The sequence below is a fragment of the Prionailurus bengalensis genome, chromosome D4 (genome assembly GCF_016509475.1).
Source record: "Prionailurus bengalensis isolate Pbe53 chromosome D4, Fcat_Pben_1.1_paternal_pri, whole genome shotgun sequence".
In the NCBI taxonomy this organism is placed as follows: domain Eukaryota; kingdom Metazoa; phylum Chordata; class Mammalia; order Carnivora; family Felidae; genus Prionailurus; species Prionailurus bengalensis.
In genome coordinates, this window is record NC_057359.1 from 51,718,818 (window position 1) to 51,736,809 (window position 17,992).

At 35.2% G+C, this 17,992-nt stretch overlaps 1 pseudogene; it reads right to left on the reverse strand.

Annotated features, from left to right (window-relative positions):
• Positions 1-316: 316 nt before the first annotated feature.
• LOC122474398 lies at positions 317-9,743 on the reverse strand (annotated as a pseudogene).
• Between the last annotated feature and the right edge of the window lie 8,249 nt (positions 9,744-17,992).

Here is a 17,992-nt window from a genome sequence, read left to right on the forward strand (position 1 = left end):
AACGAGTACCTGGTGTGTAGATATCAATTAACAACTTCAAAACCCTTTGGGAGTTATTGCACCTAACTCCAAAGGGAACTCCCCAGGAGAAGCCTGAATAGGAGGCAAACATATTGCAAACAAAAGTTCACATACACAGCTTGCACTCATTCATACATCTTCCCCTGAGAACTAAAACGTCCTGGTTCCAAGTACTCTCGCTTGGGAAAAGAGAACTCAGATGGACTTCTATGTCAGTAAGTGAACACATTCACTTGGGTAGAGACAGAACTAATTCACTGCATCAAAACAAGAGCAAAAACTAATGTGGCTTATTTTAAAAGATGGTTTCTAGACTCAGTGAAAAATAGAAGGTGTGTGGGAGCCTGCCAGGAACACAGCAGAGAGGCTGAGCTGCAAGGACATCTCTGGTCTGCTTGCCAGTTCGGCGGTGGCGATTAGCCCAGCGGCCAGGTGCGTGATGCAGATAGAAGCCACTCCAGTTCTCATCCTCTTCCAGATGGCAGAGCCGCTGGCTGCCCTGCCTGTGGCCTCCACGAGTGCGTAATTACATTCCTGGCCCTCCTAGACTTCATTCAGCAAAATATTCAGCTTCTCTTCATAAATTTGGGCTTCAGGGAATTCTACCTTGGTCTGTTTCTTCACAGTGGTGTCGATAATGGAGTTATAACAAAATCAGCAATCTTTAAGCTCTCGTCCTAAAAGGATCAAGAGCACAATTTGTCCCCGATACCATCCTTTTATGAATAGGATCCTTCCATTAAAGCTCAGGGACAGCTCGCCATGCAGTTAAGTTGTCCAACAAATTGTTGTCAGATATCTTAGTATATGAATATCTGTTTCTTCTGTTATTCAGAAACAGCACGGCTGGCTTACTTGAAGTTGCCATAAGTTTTTGTTCTTCCTTGGAAGAGATGGTAGCAGGATATCTGCAGCAGGACTCTTAAGTGCCTTTGTTTTGTAGGCCTGCCTGGCACTCATCCAAGAGCCCCTTAACCTTGGCCTCTGCCGAGAGCTCCACCGTCTTCTTCTGGCTCTGGGGCAATGAGACTGCTCCATCATGAATGCAGGTGAGTATTTCACCTAAGTAACTCCTGAATTGTTTATTTATATCATAGAACACATTGCTTACAGTGTCTAAGTAGAATCTACATCGAAGACTGAACAGAATTACTGCAAATTGCACAAAAACATACCATCAATGAATTCAATAGTATCGCATAATTAGGCTACTGGTGTTTTAAATGCTTTGTATTATGTAAAAATCTTCCATCACCTGTTTGAAAATGTTTTAATCAAATCAGAAAAAAAATGGTATTTTTGTAGGAATGGAAAACAAGTTTTTGTTATTTCATATTTTAAATAATGAAATATACAATGTGTTTTCAGAAGTAAATGAGATTTGGGTAATGAAGGAAAACTTCTTGTTTAAGCCATTTTTCTTCTGTAAAGAACTTTAGTAATCTTTTCCCTTTTTACCTGACAGGACACAATTAGATAGCTTTGTCTATTGTTTATTTTATGATTAGTCCCAAATGCATTTGCTTTAATTATAAATAGCATACTTAACTGGACCATTAAAACAAGACTAAGTGATTTACATATAAGGATAATTTCAGCAATTTGACATGGGATTAGCTCTGAATTTCCTGGTAGCCAAGGTAACAAGGGAAAATTGTATGTGATAGATAAATTTTATGGTCTGGTGAATTGAAGCAGTATTGGGCTAGAGCAAATTTATTTCCTGACAGAGTGTACTATACACATGTATAATAAATTAATTTAGTACAACATGTTTGGAAATGCAAAGTGTTTACAACTATTAAGTATATTAGATTCTATTATAAAGAGCTACCTTGAATTCCACTATACCATTGCTCTTTTAAGAAAAAAGATCATTCAATGAGAAGAATGACATTGTTGTTTAGTTTTCCAAGAAAACTCTATGGGATACAGAATCAGTGTATGGTTAAAAGGTGATTATAGTTAAAAGGTGATTCAGCAAAGCAGATTTCTTCAAAACAAGTAACAGAAATAATGGCTTACAGGGCTTTTTCTCTGTTTGCTTGTGTTTTTCCCAGTAATGAGGACAGAGTCAGCAAGGCATGAGGTTATTTTTGATTTCACCATTTTGATATGGCAATACTGCAATCAGGACAAGTTATCATTTACATCGTTTCATTGTTACATGTTTGTATCAATAAGCCTACAACATTTAGTCAAGATGCAGTACTGTTTTCCTCTGAAACTAAACAAAGCAATGTATTTATGATTTTAAAAGTGTCATAAGCACTATTGTAATGAGCACCCTCTCTTCAGTCACGTGGATGTCATGAAGCACAATAAAAACCTTGTAGGAGAAGGCCAGTCTGAATTACTAAACAGTCAGGCAAATAATGCTTCTTGAGAAACAAAATCTGACTCCATTTAACAGTATACAGTAGGTCAAAGGGGGCTACAGAACAAAAGCTGTCTAGTGGGGTTGTCTAGCATTCTCTAGTGGACTTAATGACCTAAATAATAACAAATGGCAATTAGCACACTACCTATTTGTGGATAAATACATGCTTTTGAACTGCTTAAGGGCACTAGAGCTGCCCGTTCACTTAACTAGATTCCTTCCCAAAGTCTTGTTCATACTACAAATTTACAATCTGTATGTAAAAAGGAAGACTCTTATGAATAAAGATAAGGATCTTTGGCCACATATTTCCCATGGTGGATCCTAAATCCATGGATTACTATAATGGAAATAGCAAGACAATTTAAAAGAACAAAAAATAAAGATGGATAATTTTGGCTCCAAAGTAGATGTTTGTTCTCTGCAAACACATGCCTTGGACCCTTTTGAGCTTTGTGGAAAAGGAAATTACATACAGCATTGTCCACGACGCACCCAGCAGGGCAGTTCTGAACTCATTTTATTTACATGGGCATGCAAGCACCTGGGGCAGGGCATACATTTTCATATTTTCTCCGACCGCACCGAACTACGTGCATGTTTTATAGCAGACCCGAGAAAGCTGGCAGAGGAGAGAGCCAAGCAAGGTGTGTCATAGAATCATGTTTTATGACAACAATGCAATGTGAAAATATGTCCCAAGAGATATTGCCAAGTGTGCCCTGCGTGATCAAACTTTTCACACTTAAGCTCTGTCCCAGAAGAGAGAAACGTCTCAACTCAGTAAGTAGCCAGGTGCTCACAAATCTGAGATCCTAGACATTCTGGCCAAGTTGATTGACTTCTGTGGTCTCTTGTTGAAAAATGTGTTCATTCACGTTAATGGCTTGATGACGGGCTTGGAGGAGGGGAGAGTGTCAGGGTGAATAGGGCTTGATGTGTTTGCTCTCTGATCAGTGTCACTCAATCAGAATGTATAGCACAATTAGCATCTGATTATGGTGTTCGCTCGCTTCTCTTTTTGTACTGCATAATTTGGTGCTTTATTATACCATCTCATGTTCTGTAGCTGCTTCATGTAGCACGCATTTATTTAGAAGTCACTTCTCAGAAAAACTCTGAGAGAGAAAACTAGCAGAGAAAGAAGTATTTATGGAAGACCCAAGTCCTCACTCATAGCTACACATTCGAACTTTACACAAAAATCTATCAAGCCTGCTTTGTCTACCACAGGTCAGAAGCAGAAAAATGTTAGAACCTAGAATGTTTTATATAAAGCTAGTGGAAAAAAGCATATTGAGAGTAGCAAAGAATAAGGGGGTTCCTGATTGGCTCAGACAGTACATACAGCACAGGACTCTTGGTCTTGGGGCCGTGAGTTCAAGTCCCACATTGGGTGTAGAGATTACTTAAAAAAAAAAGATAAATAAATAAAATGAGAGTAGCAAAGAATAACAGCTGGCAGTGTAGGAGGAGACAAATAAGGTATAAAACTTGGGTAGAAGGACTTTGAAGGCAAAACATTTTCTCAGTTCATATTCTCCAGAAACCGATTCTAAAGTAAGGATTCAAGTGCAAGTAACTTATTGAGGAAGTTCTTTTGGAGTAAGGGAATGAGCAAGGCAGTGAGAAAGCAAAACAAAATGTGTAAGAAACCAAACAAAAGGTGCGATTTCAGGTAAAATGCCAGCCTCAATCTTACCCTGCACAAAGCTACGTACAATATATTGCATCTTACAGTGTGTCCTATCTAAAGTTCAGGAACCTTTGCTCTTGTGCTCCTTTGTTGGTTACATATTGGTGTAGGGTCAAAGGGGATGAGTGGTGGAAGGAGGAAGTATCCTGTGTTCCAAGAGTCCAGGGCAAAAAATCAAATTATGCAAGCTCTTCAGCCCATAGCACAGGGCACACAGAAGTGGGGGGATGGGATCACAGTGACAATAAAAGGGATCTAAGAGTCTCTGGTTAGACCACCAATGACATCAATCTCTGCACGCCTGAGACATTTATTGTCCCTACCAATCTTAGAGCTCAAGAAGTTATCAGTTATCACACAGAGGTCTAGGTACAATAAAATCATTGAGGTTCATAACTGAGGAGCCTGAGTAAATTTAAATGCTTATGCCCACTTTGAGAGTTCAAACAACAAAATGGGTATAGTCAAAACACCACAGGATTTAGGAATTCTAGGTTCTAGTTCTGTCTCAGCTGCCATGGGATATCTACATTATCTGGTGTATGTCCTCAGTTTGCTTTGTTGATATAAATGGCTTCTTTAGACCCCGATTCAATCGGCTCCCTTCATCTCCTCCAAAACCCCTCAATGGAGTATCAAAAATAGCATAGTATCTAAAAGACCCAGAGTCTGGAAAATGAGAAATACTAAATAAATGCTAGCTAAAAACTAAAACCTAAATGGATGTAACCAATATCACATTTGGCTGTTAATGACAAAGACCCTGAAGGGGTAAAGAGTTACTTACCAAGAGCCTAATATATTTTCAGGCAGAATGTAGTATGTTTTCATTAAATTTCTGAGATTATCCATAAATATATCAAGTTGTAAGCTTATAATGTAGTAATTTTTTTCTAATAGTTATAGCTATGTATACATTAAAGTGAGTGATTATTCTTTCAATTGCATGTATATTTAAAATGTGTCAGTACTTAGAGGTTATAATTTTCTAGAGAAGAGTAAATAAATCCAGTAGAAGAATACTTACAAAAATTTTAGTTTTTGATTATTTATTTAATTTTGGGATCCTAGGGAGTTGTTATAAAAAAAAAAACCTTCCTTTTCTAATATATTTGTCTATTTTTTCAGAAGGATCCATATTTAGATTTTTGAAGGCAATCCTGTATCTGCATACAGACAGCTGAAATGACAATTTTAAAACAACAATCCCTAATCCCTACTGACTGTACATCTGTGTCACAAAACAATCGCATAATCTGGCATGATTAAAAGGTTTGCTGATCAGAGCTCCACAGCTGAGAGCCAAATACAGCAAAGTATGATCTAGTTTCCTGCTTCATAAATGCCAATAAAGACAGGCACAGAGACCAGAGAAACTAGTTATTCTTACACAATTTTGGTCAGCACAATTTTGGATGAAAAATAAAATGTTCAGGAGCAAATAATTCCTTTGAAAACAAAGCTAGACACCAGTGTTTTCTGACTTATATCATTAAACCAAAGTTTCCAATTTTACAAATATGTAATTAAAATGAAAATACAGGTACCATGCTTTGCATCACCTTTAGAAAGATTCTAAACCCCATCATCCTCTCTAGCAAGATCACAATGAAAGTCTAATGCAATTAGAGAAAATGTTGACTGGTATTTTTAAGTAACCACTCAATAATATGTAAAGACATTTGCAAACTTGTAGATACTGTACAGAAAGAAATAATGCCTTTGCCTTTGTTTTGTCTCTATTATATCTAACTTCAGTCCCGGACCCACAGTTGACACTCCATCAATACTTTTAGTTGAATGAATAAAAGTTATTTGAATGGATAAATACACAAAAGCAAAATAATTGTCAAAAAAAATCTAAGAATCATAGTGATTTCTGAACTGATGTTTACAAAATACTAGGAGTTACAACCACATTAATATAAATAACCCACTGGACCAAGGAGGAAATCTACTCTAGCATGTCAATTATTTTTTAAAGATATAATTTATAATGCAATATGTGAAGGACTTGATTATAAATTTTGCATTCTCTTCCACAGCTGTCTCCTTTGGAAGGGGGAAAAAAAGAAAAACACATTAAGGATGGAATTCTGGTGTCACAAGATTGGCTTCATTAAACCAGACAGTATTTCATTACTTGCTACAGATACACTGGTAATTTTGAGCCAGGCTCAGATAATACAGAACAATGTTATCTGAGTATGTTTTTTGGAACAGTTTCTGGTGTTTTTGATGTGTCCTAGCAATGTCCCCAACAGCAAACCTGAGTATAATAGAGAATGTTATGTTAGAGTCACCAAAACCTAGCAAGGCTTTGGGTATGAATTCTTTCTTCTTCTGTCTTCTTAACCTCTTCCTTTTACTCTTTTTAATATTTTCCTTTGAATTTCATCTCTTTGAGTTTTCACGCTCAGTATTTCCATTTCTGAGTATTAAACTATGCAAGTTCTGTATGGCCTCTTCCAATATAACTTTCTATATGCAACTAACTAACTAAATTCCAAGTGGCAGGATAGACTGTTGAACATAGTGATACCCATACTCATTCTGGTCACTATAAAGCTCAGCCATTCAAAAAGTATGCACAGGTACTATAATGGTAAACAACAGTAAGAAACCAAATACCCAAAAAGAAGGCATCAAAGATGTAAAGTGCTCACGTAATCTTCAAATTCAAAAATACCTTTTAAAGTAACTGCACCCCAACAACTGTGTTCTTAGGAGTTAGAGAAACCTAATCTTTGTTCTTTACAGGTGCGCCAGTTCAATTTGGATTATCTTTGGGGGAGATGAATCTCCTGAAGAAGGTCAAAATGACATTTTATTTTAAATTAAGATTAGAAACACTGACATTTTATATTCCTAATCATGTGTTTTTCAATAGGTAATTATAAAGGACACCATGGTTTTAACATTTAGCTTATTTTCATAAGATTAAAAAGGGCAGGAAGCATTTTTATTTAACAATGGTAGCACTTAGAGGCAAATGATTTCTTCTGAAATCTAGTGTCATTGACTGTTGTAGTTTTTGCTACAAAGTTAATCTAGAGTGAGCATGCATAGAGAAATGTTCCTTTGAAACAAGTATCTCTAAAATCCTTGAATGCATCTATCCTGTTAACACTGTATTTATATACAACAGTGCACAGTTTTAATGAACCAACAGGTGTACGTATACACAGAGAAGCCTGATGAGCAAGACTGAGAGAAAAGGTATTATATTTGTTATGAGTAATGTTATATATCACTTAAGCATTTTAAATGTGCCAGGCACTGAGCTAAAGCACTTTCAAAAACATGTAGCTAATCACTATTTTAGTCCCCATTTCATATATGAGGGAGGTGTGATGCGGATATGCTAAATAAGTTGTGAAGTTAAGGATTCAAACTGAGGAATATCTGAATCCAAAGCCATGTTCTCAGCCACTAAACTTGCCCTGTGCCATACGATAGCTACTTGCCACGGATGCTACTTGAGAAATTGAAGTATAGCTAGTTTCAAATTGAGATGAGCTCTAAGAGTAAAATGCATACTGGATTTCAAGAACTAGTGTCAGGAAAATATCTAATAAATAATTTTTAGAGGGATTACGTATTGAAATGACAGTATTTTGGCTATACTGGTTTACATAAAATATAGTATTAAGATTGCTTTCACATGCTTTTTTGCTTTCCCGTCCAGTGGTGTTACTAGAAATTTTAAATTACAAATGACGTTATTATTTGCAGGCTTCACTGTATTTCTGTTGGAAATACATGCTGCCCTAAACTACATAGGTTCCATTGTTCTTTGACAAATTAGGGAGGGATTCAGAACTGTTAACCTCCTGCTTAGTGGATCTTTGGCTCTTATTATTTTCTGTGTCTTGCATGGCAGAATTTGCCTCCTTCGTTATAATATAGTTTATATTGTATATCTACTCCTAAAATATGAAGTCCTGGATGTCAGGCTCTGAGTTTTTAATCTTGCAATACCAAGAAACAAGGGAAGAGAGCTTTCAGGTGAATAACAATCTCTTAGGCTTGGTAGCCCTGCCAGACTCTCGCTCCCTACAGGCTGCCCTCTGATCAGCTGGAATGGAGTCAGGAAGACCCTCACCAGGAGTGCTCAGGGGCAGACAAACTACAGCTTGTGGCCAAATCCAACCCACCACCTGCTTTTGTAAATAAAGTTTTATTGGTTCACAGCCACACCCATTCACTTACGTATTGTTGAGTAGTTGTTCCAGAGACCTGTAGTCCTCAAATCCTAAACTATTTACTACCTGGCCCTTTACAGAAACGTTTGCCAACCCTGCAGTAGCTGATGCTACCGTTTAGAGCTAATCCCTTCTGCATCTCACATCTCAAGGAACAATTACTCTAGAATGGCATTAGAATCTGATGAAATAACAAACCCTTTTAAAGCTATTAGCAACTCCAATTTGTTTCACATTGTGTTTCAAGGATGCTTACACTTTAATAATCACTTCCAGAATACAAGTCCTGAATCCTTATAAGGCTTTGTGGTAGTTCTCTCTTAAGATATTGGGGGTGGAAAAACAAAACATAACAAAACAAAAAGAAACCAAACAAAAAACAAAAACTTTGATATGTCCTCTACACTGACACCAGCTGAGGCTTAGGGATGTCAGGATTTCCAAACTTATAATGGGCATGTGCAAAGCAGCTGCTATAATGACAGAATGGTCACTGTGGAGAAAATGAAGGATGTTTACTTTCTGGGGAGTGATTGCTTCAAAACTACTTTACTATAGAAAAAAGGTGAAAAAATCAATACAGATATCACACCATTATTAATGCGGTCTGTCAATAAAAGGCTATTTTTCATTTTTTTATTTTATTCAGCACCAAGTGGGTCATTTGAAAGTCAGAGATAGTGAGGGCAATTCTCATTTTATTAAAGGGCATTTGTTTGCCTTGATATAATCAATTGACCTCAATCTTCCTAGAAGTGGAAGATCAGGTAAAATTAAAGTTATTCCTAAACAAGGCATACTTTGCACCAAGCCTCGCATGGACAAAGAAAAGTTTAGTCCTTACTGGTGCTTTTGCAAGCTATCATCAACACTTTGAATGCCATGGTCACAGGAAACACCACTGTCACAGTACTATGCACACACTTATGTAAAATTGAGTCACAAAACAAATAAACAGGATAGGAGGATTATAAATCTTCAACTATTTTTATCAAAATGTACCACAAACTATTTTGTTCTGAGAAGGGTTTTTTATAAGAAAACAAAATATGGTTTGAGATATTCCATGTAAACATATTTACACTCCATTAAGAGCTCCTTATTTGCTCCAATGAAGAACTAAGAACACATTTAGGGAAAATCAATTTTTAAAATCCAGTAAAGGTTTTGAAATATTCAAAGGAAATGTTATGTGAAGACCTCTGTCCTGCTAATAAAGTAGAGATTTATTTATGTATTTATTTATTTATGCTGAGATTCTAAGGAACAACGGTTCTCAAAGCTGGCTAAGCACAACATGCCCCATTTGTGTGCAAAAAGGAAATCACTGAACTTTTATTTAAAAAACAAGAAGAATACAGGGTGCCTGGGTGGCTCAGTCAGTTGGGCGTCTGACTTCGGCTAGGGTCATGATCTCACAGTTCGCGAGTTCGAGCGCCATGTTAGGCAGGCTCTGCGCTGACAGCTCAGAGCCTGGAGCCTGCTTTGGATTCTCTGTCTCCCTCTCTTTCTGTCTGTCTGTCTCTCTCTCAAAAATTAATAAACATCAAAAAAGACCCCCAAAATTTAAATATTTATTTATTTAAATAACAAGAAAAATATTAAGTTTTACTAATCTTGAAACATTGATTGATGCTGATAGGTTCTTTCAGCCCTGCACTGCTCCAGACAGGTCGTCATGAAGGAAAAGTGAGGGCTGTACAATGTAGAGGGATGAACAGTTGTACCTTACTCATTCATTTGCCTTATCATATTGCAATACACTCGAGTTTATATATGTTATGGAAATATATTTATTTTCCTAATATGAGTATTTACAGGGTCCACAGTGCATTTCTCACTTGCAAATGACAGAAATAGAAGTGAAACTATCTTGAGTAAATGGGTAGACTTCATTTCCTCATTAACTAAGAAACTAAGGCTAGAACGGCTTGAGTCCAATGTATGCTATAAGACTATCTCTACATTCTCTCATGCTATAGAAAAACTTTCTTTGCATGACCAGAAAGATGCCACTGTCTATTCAACCCTGTACCTTACAGTTACTAATTCTAAAGAAACCAAAAAGCTCCTACCTTCCATGTATCGAATCTAATGGAAGGAACCTCAGTGACCCTAACTTGGTCAAAACAACTGGTGCTATCTATGAGTTTTAGAATACATAAAAATAAAACATCACGGTAGCATTGCAGGATGTATGTCAAAAATTATGATTTAAAAAAATTCCAAATGAGAAAATTTTGCATAGATTTATCTAGTAAATAATCTAAGCTGTAAACACACACACAAATTAGGAATTTAGGGATAGGGATTTGCATATGCAAACTACTGAGGTAATATTGTTCTCACTAATCACACTTTTTAATAGCATTCTGTAGATGAAAAACTAGTAGTATCTTTCAGATATTCTCATGAGTTCTATGAATTGATAGGGGATTCTTTTTGTTTATTTTATGTATTTTGAGTGGGAAGGAGAGAAAAAGAGAGAGGGAGAGAGAGAATCCCAAGCAGGCTCCACGCTGTCAGCACAGAGCCCAATGATGGGCTCAATCTTACAAACTGAAAGATCATGACCTGAGCCTAAACCAAGAGCTGGACACTTAATTGACTGAGCCACCCGGGCACCCCTAGAGATATTCTAACATAGGCACTGTTTCATGAAATTATGTTTTAAGATAATTTGTTTAGAATACACTGACATGGATTTTATATAATATCTGTCCTAATGATGAATCTTTGATTAAAAATATTTTTCCTTTCTGGAATAGTGTTTTCTGAAAAATAAATGAAGACTTAGAACTTAAAATATATTTTATAAAATCTCTATAGTCCCTTCTAGTTCTTAACATTCCATGCGTCTCCATAATTCATTGGGAAGATTGTTCCATAGCTTTCCCCTTTCCTGCCTCCCACAATCCTGGTGAAGCCTTGAAGATTTACTGTTTCAGACTAGTTGCATTTCCAAGTTCATTCTTCTAATATAGAGTAAGAATATACTTCCCAGGCTAAAATTTTCAACCAGTAAACACAAATCACTTTCTCTCTTTCCAAAACTGATTTTTAAAATGTTTCATTACATAAATCCCCTTGAGGTCTTCACTGCATGCATTTTACACAGGTAGTATGTGAGTAAATAGCAGAAAATTCCACTTTTTAAAATATATGAATTAAGAACCAGGTTTGTTGAAGTTTTATAGCCCCTTTGGTCCATGTGAATGTCTAATACTTCGCTAAGCTGCTTCTGAGATATGAAAATTGCTAAGGCAGTAAATCCTGAGAATTAACATTGCAAGGAAAAAATGTGTTTTATTTATTTATTTCTTTATTTATCTTTTCTTTTTCTTGTATCTATAGGAGATGTTGATGGATGTTAACCAAATTTATGAGAGGTAATCATTTCACAGTGTATGGAGGTCATACCATTATGCTTTACATCTTCAACATGTAAGTGATGAATGTCAATTATATCTCAATATAATTGAGGGGGAAAATCTAGTATTATTGTGGGACAGGTTTTTTATTTCAAAATGAAACAACTGTTAAGTTTTTTCAACATTATCTAAGCTAAAATAAATTGTATCATTTTAATAGAAGCACATTTCACAGAAAGCTTTTCTTTCAAACCACTGATGCCTGCTAAGATCTCATTTAAATCATTTCTTGCATTAAAAAAAAAATGGAAGAAATTGGGATGCTTGGATGGCTCAGTCAGTTAAGTGCCCAACTCTTGGTTTTAGCTCAGGTCATGATCTCATACTTGGTGAGTTCGAGCCCCAAATTGGGTTCCATGATGACAGCTTGGAGACTGCTTGGGATCCTCTCTCTCCCTTTCTCTCTGTTCTTCTCATGCTTATGCTCTCTTTCTCTCTCTCTCTCTCTCTCTCTCTCTCTCTCTCTCTCTCTGTCAAACTAAATAAACTTAAAAAAAATTTAAAATGAACAAAATTATAAAAAGTTAGGTGGTTATTAGGTGGTAGGTGTTCAGTTTATTAAAGTGTGTTATTTAATTCACACTCACATTCCTTTCTTTTAAAAAGTGGGGATGTTGTCTTTTTTTTTTCTCTTAGTATTTTCTTTTTTGGGTGTATTTTGGTAAGGTATTTGGGCAGATAAATGTTCTTAAAATATTTATAATTAACTATGAGGCTATTTCAAAATTCAATATAATCACATATGTCTATAAAGTCAAAACATTTTTTTAAATTTTATGAAATATAAAACACGTAAAATATACATCCAAAGGCATCACTTCAAATCCAGATTAATTAAAGAGCTATTTTTTTTTACAAAATTATAAAAAAAATATATTAAATGAAAATAGAAGAGAATGTTTATTTTAGAATCTTTTGTTGGGGATGTACTTTTTAGAAAGAATGCAAAACAGAATCATAAAAGACTTGCATATTGATAGTAATATGGTGGGGGGAAATATACCTCAAACAATATTCCAGGATATATAATAACTGGAGAAATTTTTCAGCTTAACAATTGAGTAAACTAATATGTAAAGAGTTCACATGAATCAATAACAGTAATAATAAATCCTTAAAAAACCCATTTGAAAAAAAGTATATAGGTAGACAATTCATGAAAGCGGAAATACAAATGGCCAATAAACATTTGGAGGGTTATTGCATCCTCTCTTAAGTTAGGAAAATTCTAACAAAAACAATGCAGTGCCATTTTCACATTAGATTGAAATAATAAGACAGATAGTACATAGGGCTGGAAAGAGTATAAGATAATGAACAGTCTCATACCCTGATTATGTGAGTTTAACTTGGGACAGCTTTGAAGAGAAATACAATCTGTCAAAATATCAGATGTACATGTTTTCAACCAATTAGTTCTTCTTGTGGAGATTTATCTTAAAAAAATTCTTGCACACATGTGACATAATTTAAAGTAGCAAAAAAAAAAAGAATCAACAGAAGAAAAAAAAAGCTGAGAAAATTCTACAAGTCATTCAATATGGAAGTGACCAGATGAAGTATGGTATGTCCACACTGGACACCACCCATTAAATGGTTAATATAATGTCTATCTACCTTGGCATGAATCTATTTTGACATACTGTTATATAAAAATGTAGAACAACTTATTATAAAATAATTATCTTTAATTTTAATCAAATAAAACAACTATTCTTATAACTATCTATAACTATTTTATGTTATTTTTTTCCTGTAACTATTTTAGATTGTTATTTTTTTTTAATGTATGGAAGGATATGAACCAAAGTGTTAATAGCATTTACACCTAAGGAGGGAAAGACTGAAGTAGACAAGAAACTTGTGTTTAACTTACATGATTCTGCAATAGTTTGATTTTTAAACAACAAGTATGTTTTACTTTTTAAATAAAAGAGAGTATTTGGTAGAGACAACATTAAATGTCCACTAAAAAGCAATCTGATGAGATGTCTACATCTGTTTCCATATTCACATCAATATCTACATCTCTCTCTCTCTCTCTCTCTCTCTCTATATATATATATATATATATATATATATATATATATAATTGTGTGTATACAAATGCCTATCTAGATAAATATGACGTATTTATAATATTTTATATCTACCTATCCAATTAGTTTTCCATTGCTGCTGTAACAGAGGTGCACAAATTTAGTGGCTTAGACAACACAAATTTACTACAAAGTTCTGTGGTTTGGAAATCTGACAGAAGTCTCACTGGGAAAAAATAACAGTGTTGTCAGGGCTATATTCCTTTCTGGTAGCTCTAAAGGAGAACAACTCAGTAATTTGATTTGGTGACTTCTTAGAACTGCCGTGGATAGTTTAATGCTAGGTACACTATTGCATTCGCTTAGTATTTTAAAGATAATTTAACTGCGTGCATCTCAATCTCATGAGATTTCAGGATCTAAAATACTCAACTAAGGCCTCTTATCTCTATGCAAGTGCAATAAACAGATCTCCATCTCATAATTCTAAGTATCTGTTCCGTATAGCAGATAAAGGGCGGCATTATAAGCTCCAAGAGGGCAGCACCCTGAGTACCTTCCTAATCATTTAATGTCTATTAGTCTGCGCATTGCCTGACGCATTGAAGTACTCAGGAAATATTTTCTGAATAATGATAAGTCACTGATTCCATCCTATGCAGAAACTACTATAAATTATTAACGAAATCCCATATTATAAAGGCAAAGTACAATAACAGGTGATTTATAAAAGACATACAAGTGGCCAATAAGTAAAAACATAAACATAAAAATAAATCAACTAATGCCATTGTGTTTGCCCATCAGATTGGTATTTTTAAAACACTGGAATTACCCAGTATTGGTGAGGGTATAAGAAAACAGACGTTACTTAGGCAGTGTTTGGATGCATAACTTGTTAAAATTTTTCTGGGGATGCATTTTTACCAATGCATCAAAATGAAAATGAAAAAAAAAAAACTTACTTCACCAGCAACATGGATGAAATGTGGAAAAAATATTGAGGAAAAACCATAAAACGAGGCAATAAAACAAAACGAAACAAAAACAATGAAGGCAAGCAGAAAAGAATGCATACTATTATGACTCCATTCATGTAAAGTTCAAAACAGGTGAAACTAATCTATGGTCTTAAATATCAGGCTAGAAGTTGCATTTGAGGAGGGAAATTACTAATTGAGAGGTGTCATGGGAGGGGCTATTGGGGTATTAATAATGTTCTATTTCTTGATCAGGTTGTGCTCACATGATGTGTTCAATTTGTGAAAGTTCATCATAGTATATACTCATGACTTTTGCACTTTTCTATGTGTATTTTGTACCTCAATAAAAGCTTATTTTTATTTTTTTAAATTTTTTTAATGTTTATTTATTTTTGAGACAGAGAGAGACAGAGCATGAATGTGGGAGGGTCAGAGAGAGAGGGAGACACAGAATCTGAAGCAGGCTCCAGGCTCTGAGCTGTCAGCACAGAGCCCGACGCGGGGCTCGAACTCACAGACCATGAGATCATGATCTGATCTGAAGTCAGACGCTTAACCGACTGAGCCACCCAGGCACCCCTAAAAAGCTTATTTTTAAAAATAAGCTCAAAGATTTCTCCACAGTTGGCAAAAACAAATAGTGCACATAAAACTTGTCTTGTACTTCATGAAATGTATGGTTTCTAATAAGGAAATAGTAAGGAAGCGCTGTGTAGTTGTGTATACACATGTACATGAACATGCATCTGCAATATTTTCTGAATAGAGTCCACTCAGTGTCAGTCCTGTCAGCCTTGAGCTATATCTGACCCACATCAGCTGTTATCAAAACAGATTGAAGTGATGTGTCTCAAGGTGACATAAGATGGTTGAGGTCATCACTTTACAAAGGCCCTTAAGTTATCTGCCACCAGAACTGCCACAATGCATTACTGAAACTGCAAGGCATCTTTGCATGTCACAGCCATGTGTATGACAGCACACAGAAATGAAATCCCTCTGGCCATAAACATCCTTTGCACATACAGAAATGTACTTCCCTGTCCTGATTATTGGCCTAAACAGAACTGGAAACAAATGCACCACTTTTAGCTGTGTGGACACTGTGCAATCATCTGAACTGGACAGTTTGATAGCCTGCCATATAGTCCAGAAACAAAGAATAAAACTAAGGATCAAATCACCTCTGCTCATATGAATATTTTTTTCTAATTCAGTGGAGTTTTTGGAGATTTGTTAACTACATAGCTCTTGAACTTCTTGTATTTTTAAAGTTTCCTCCTTCAAAATCAGATCCAAAAGCTACTTTCATCATTTAATTATGAATGCAAATTAGGCCAGTCCTGACATATCTTGATTTTTTTTTCAAAATATGTGACAATTGTCCATGTAAAAGACACTTTTCATTCATTAAGTTTGGGGACATGATATTTTTGAACTTTCTATTTTGTTTTAATAGCCATGGCATGAATATTAAGTGAAAAGTCCTTGAAATTATGAATGAGAGTTATAAAATTTCACTAATTACATAGTGAAAGTGTCCTTTATACATTTCTTTTAAAGAGAAGAAATAAGAGTGGTTAGTTTCAAATAAGAGAATATGAATTTTATACAAAATGATAACAGCATACAAAGGCCCTGCCTATCTATCTTTATATTTTTCTCCTTTTCCCACCAGTTTATTCTAATGTATATTTCTAATTATTCCTGAAGCCATTTATAAACCAGAAACTACTCATATATGTTCTCACCAATAAAGTTCCTCCTTGTATTTTGACCCTGTAAGGACAAACCCAGCTCTGTTTTCATCTTTATATATATTTTTTCATTTCCATAATTACAACCTTACATAAAACTTTGATTAGAACAAGGACTGAAAGTTTCATAGGACATTGTATTTCATATTAGCTAAGGTTGAGTAAGACAAAAATTCTATTCACCCTGTTCGTCCCTTATATTCTTTCAATTGTTTCTTGGATTGTGTTCTTTCACAAGTGGAAAAAAACAAAGCATGGTGTAATATACTCACTAAGAAGATTTTTCTAGTGATTAAATTATGATGTTGAAGTTAAAGCCTTTCCCAAGTAAAAAGGGATGATCTTTGAGTTAATGAAGCTTCCATACAGGTGTTAGTGGCAATCTAATGTAGTAACATAAGAACTCAGATTTTGATATTAGATGAAACTGGCCTTAAATCCTATAACAACTGTTTCAATGACTTTGGGCAAGTTAGCCATCTCCAAATTGACTAGGTTAAAACAGAACTCTTCCCCCATTCCAAATCTGGTGTTCCTCTGGTTTTCCTCATGTCAATTAGGACGAGGCACTGCCACCCCCTTAGTAATCAAGAAAAAAAATCTGAGTTATCTTTGATTTTTCCACCCGTCTTCACACATTCAATCATTAGAATCCCTAAATATGTCTTCCTCTTTCTCTCCCCTTTCTACCATCACTGTCTACACCCAAACCATCATCATATAGTGTTTGAATCACTGCAAGAACTCCCTAACTTCCCCTCATACAATTCATTCTACATATGGCATCACAGTGTTCTTTTAAAAATTTAAATCAAGTCATTTACTTCCCTGCGTATAACCTTCTAATGACTTCCCCATCACAAGCTGAATATTCAGATCCCTCAAGCAGACTTACAAAGCTCTCCATGATCTCACCCTACTTACATCTTCAATTTCCTCCTATAACATTCTCTTTCTCACACATTATGATCCAGTCACATTAGCTCCATCTGCAATGTTCTTTTGTGTCTCAAGTCTCATCTTAAATGTTGTCTTTTCCTTGACCACTCTGAAGGAGACACCAATTCATTCAGAATTGTAACACCCTGTATGTATTTTTTTCCTGTTTTATTTATTTCTGTACCTTCTGTACCTGGCACATAAAACATGTTCATTAGGTATCTTTTGAATAATGAATATACTTTAAAAAAGTGACTTTGTTACTGTAAAATGCAGATAATTCATCTATCAGGATTAAAAATAGAAGTAAACGGGACAATAATGTACAGCGTTTAGCACAGTGCCTGGGGCAAACGAAGACTTCATAAATGATAGCTATTGGCGTTGTTCATATTAAAATCAGGACTATAACAGGGGCTTGCAAAGGACTTCTAGTTAAGCAATAATATCCCTCCTAACTGTAAGAGATTTAGATTTTCTATTTTCAGTGGAAATTATTAAAACAAAGTACTTTTATATAAATGGCTAGTGAATGACTGAA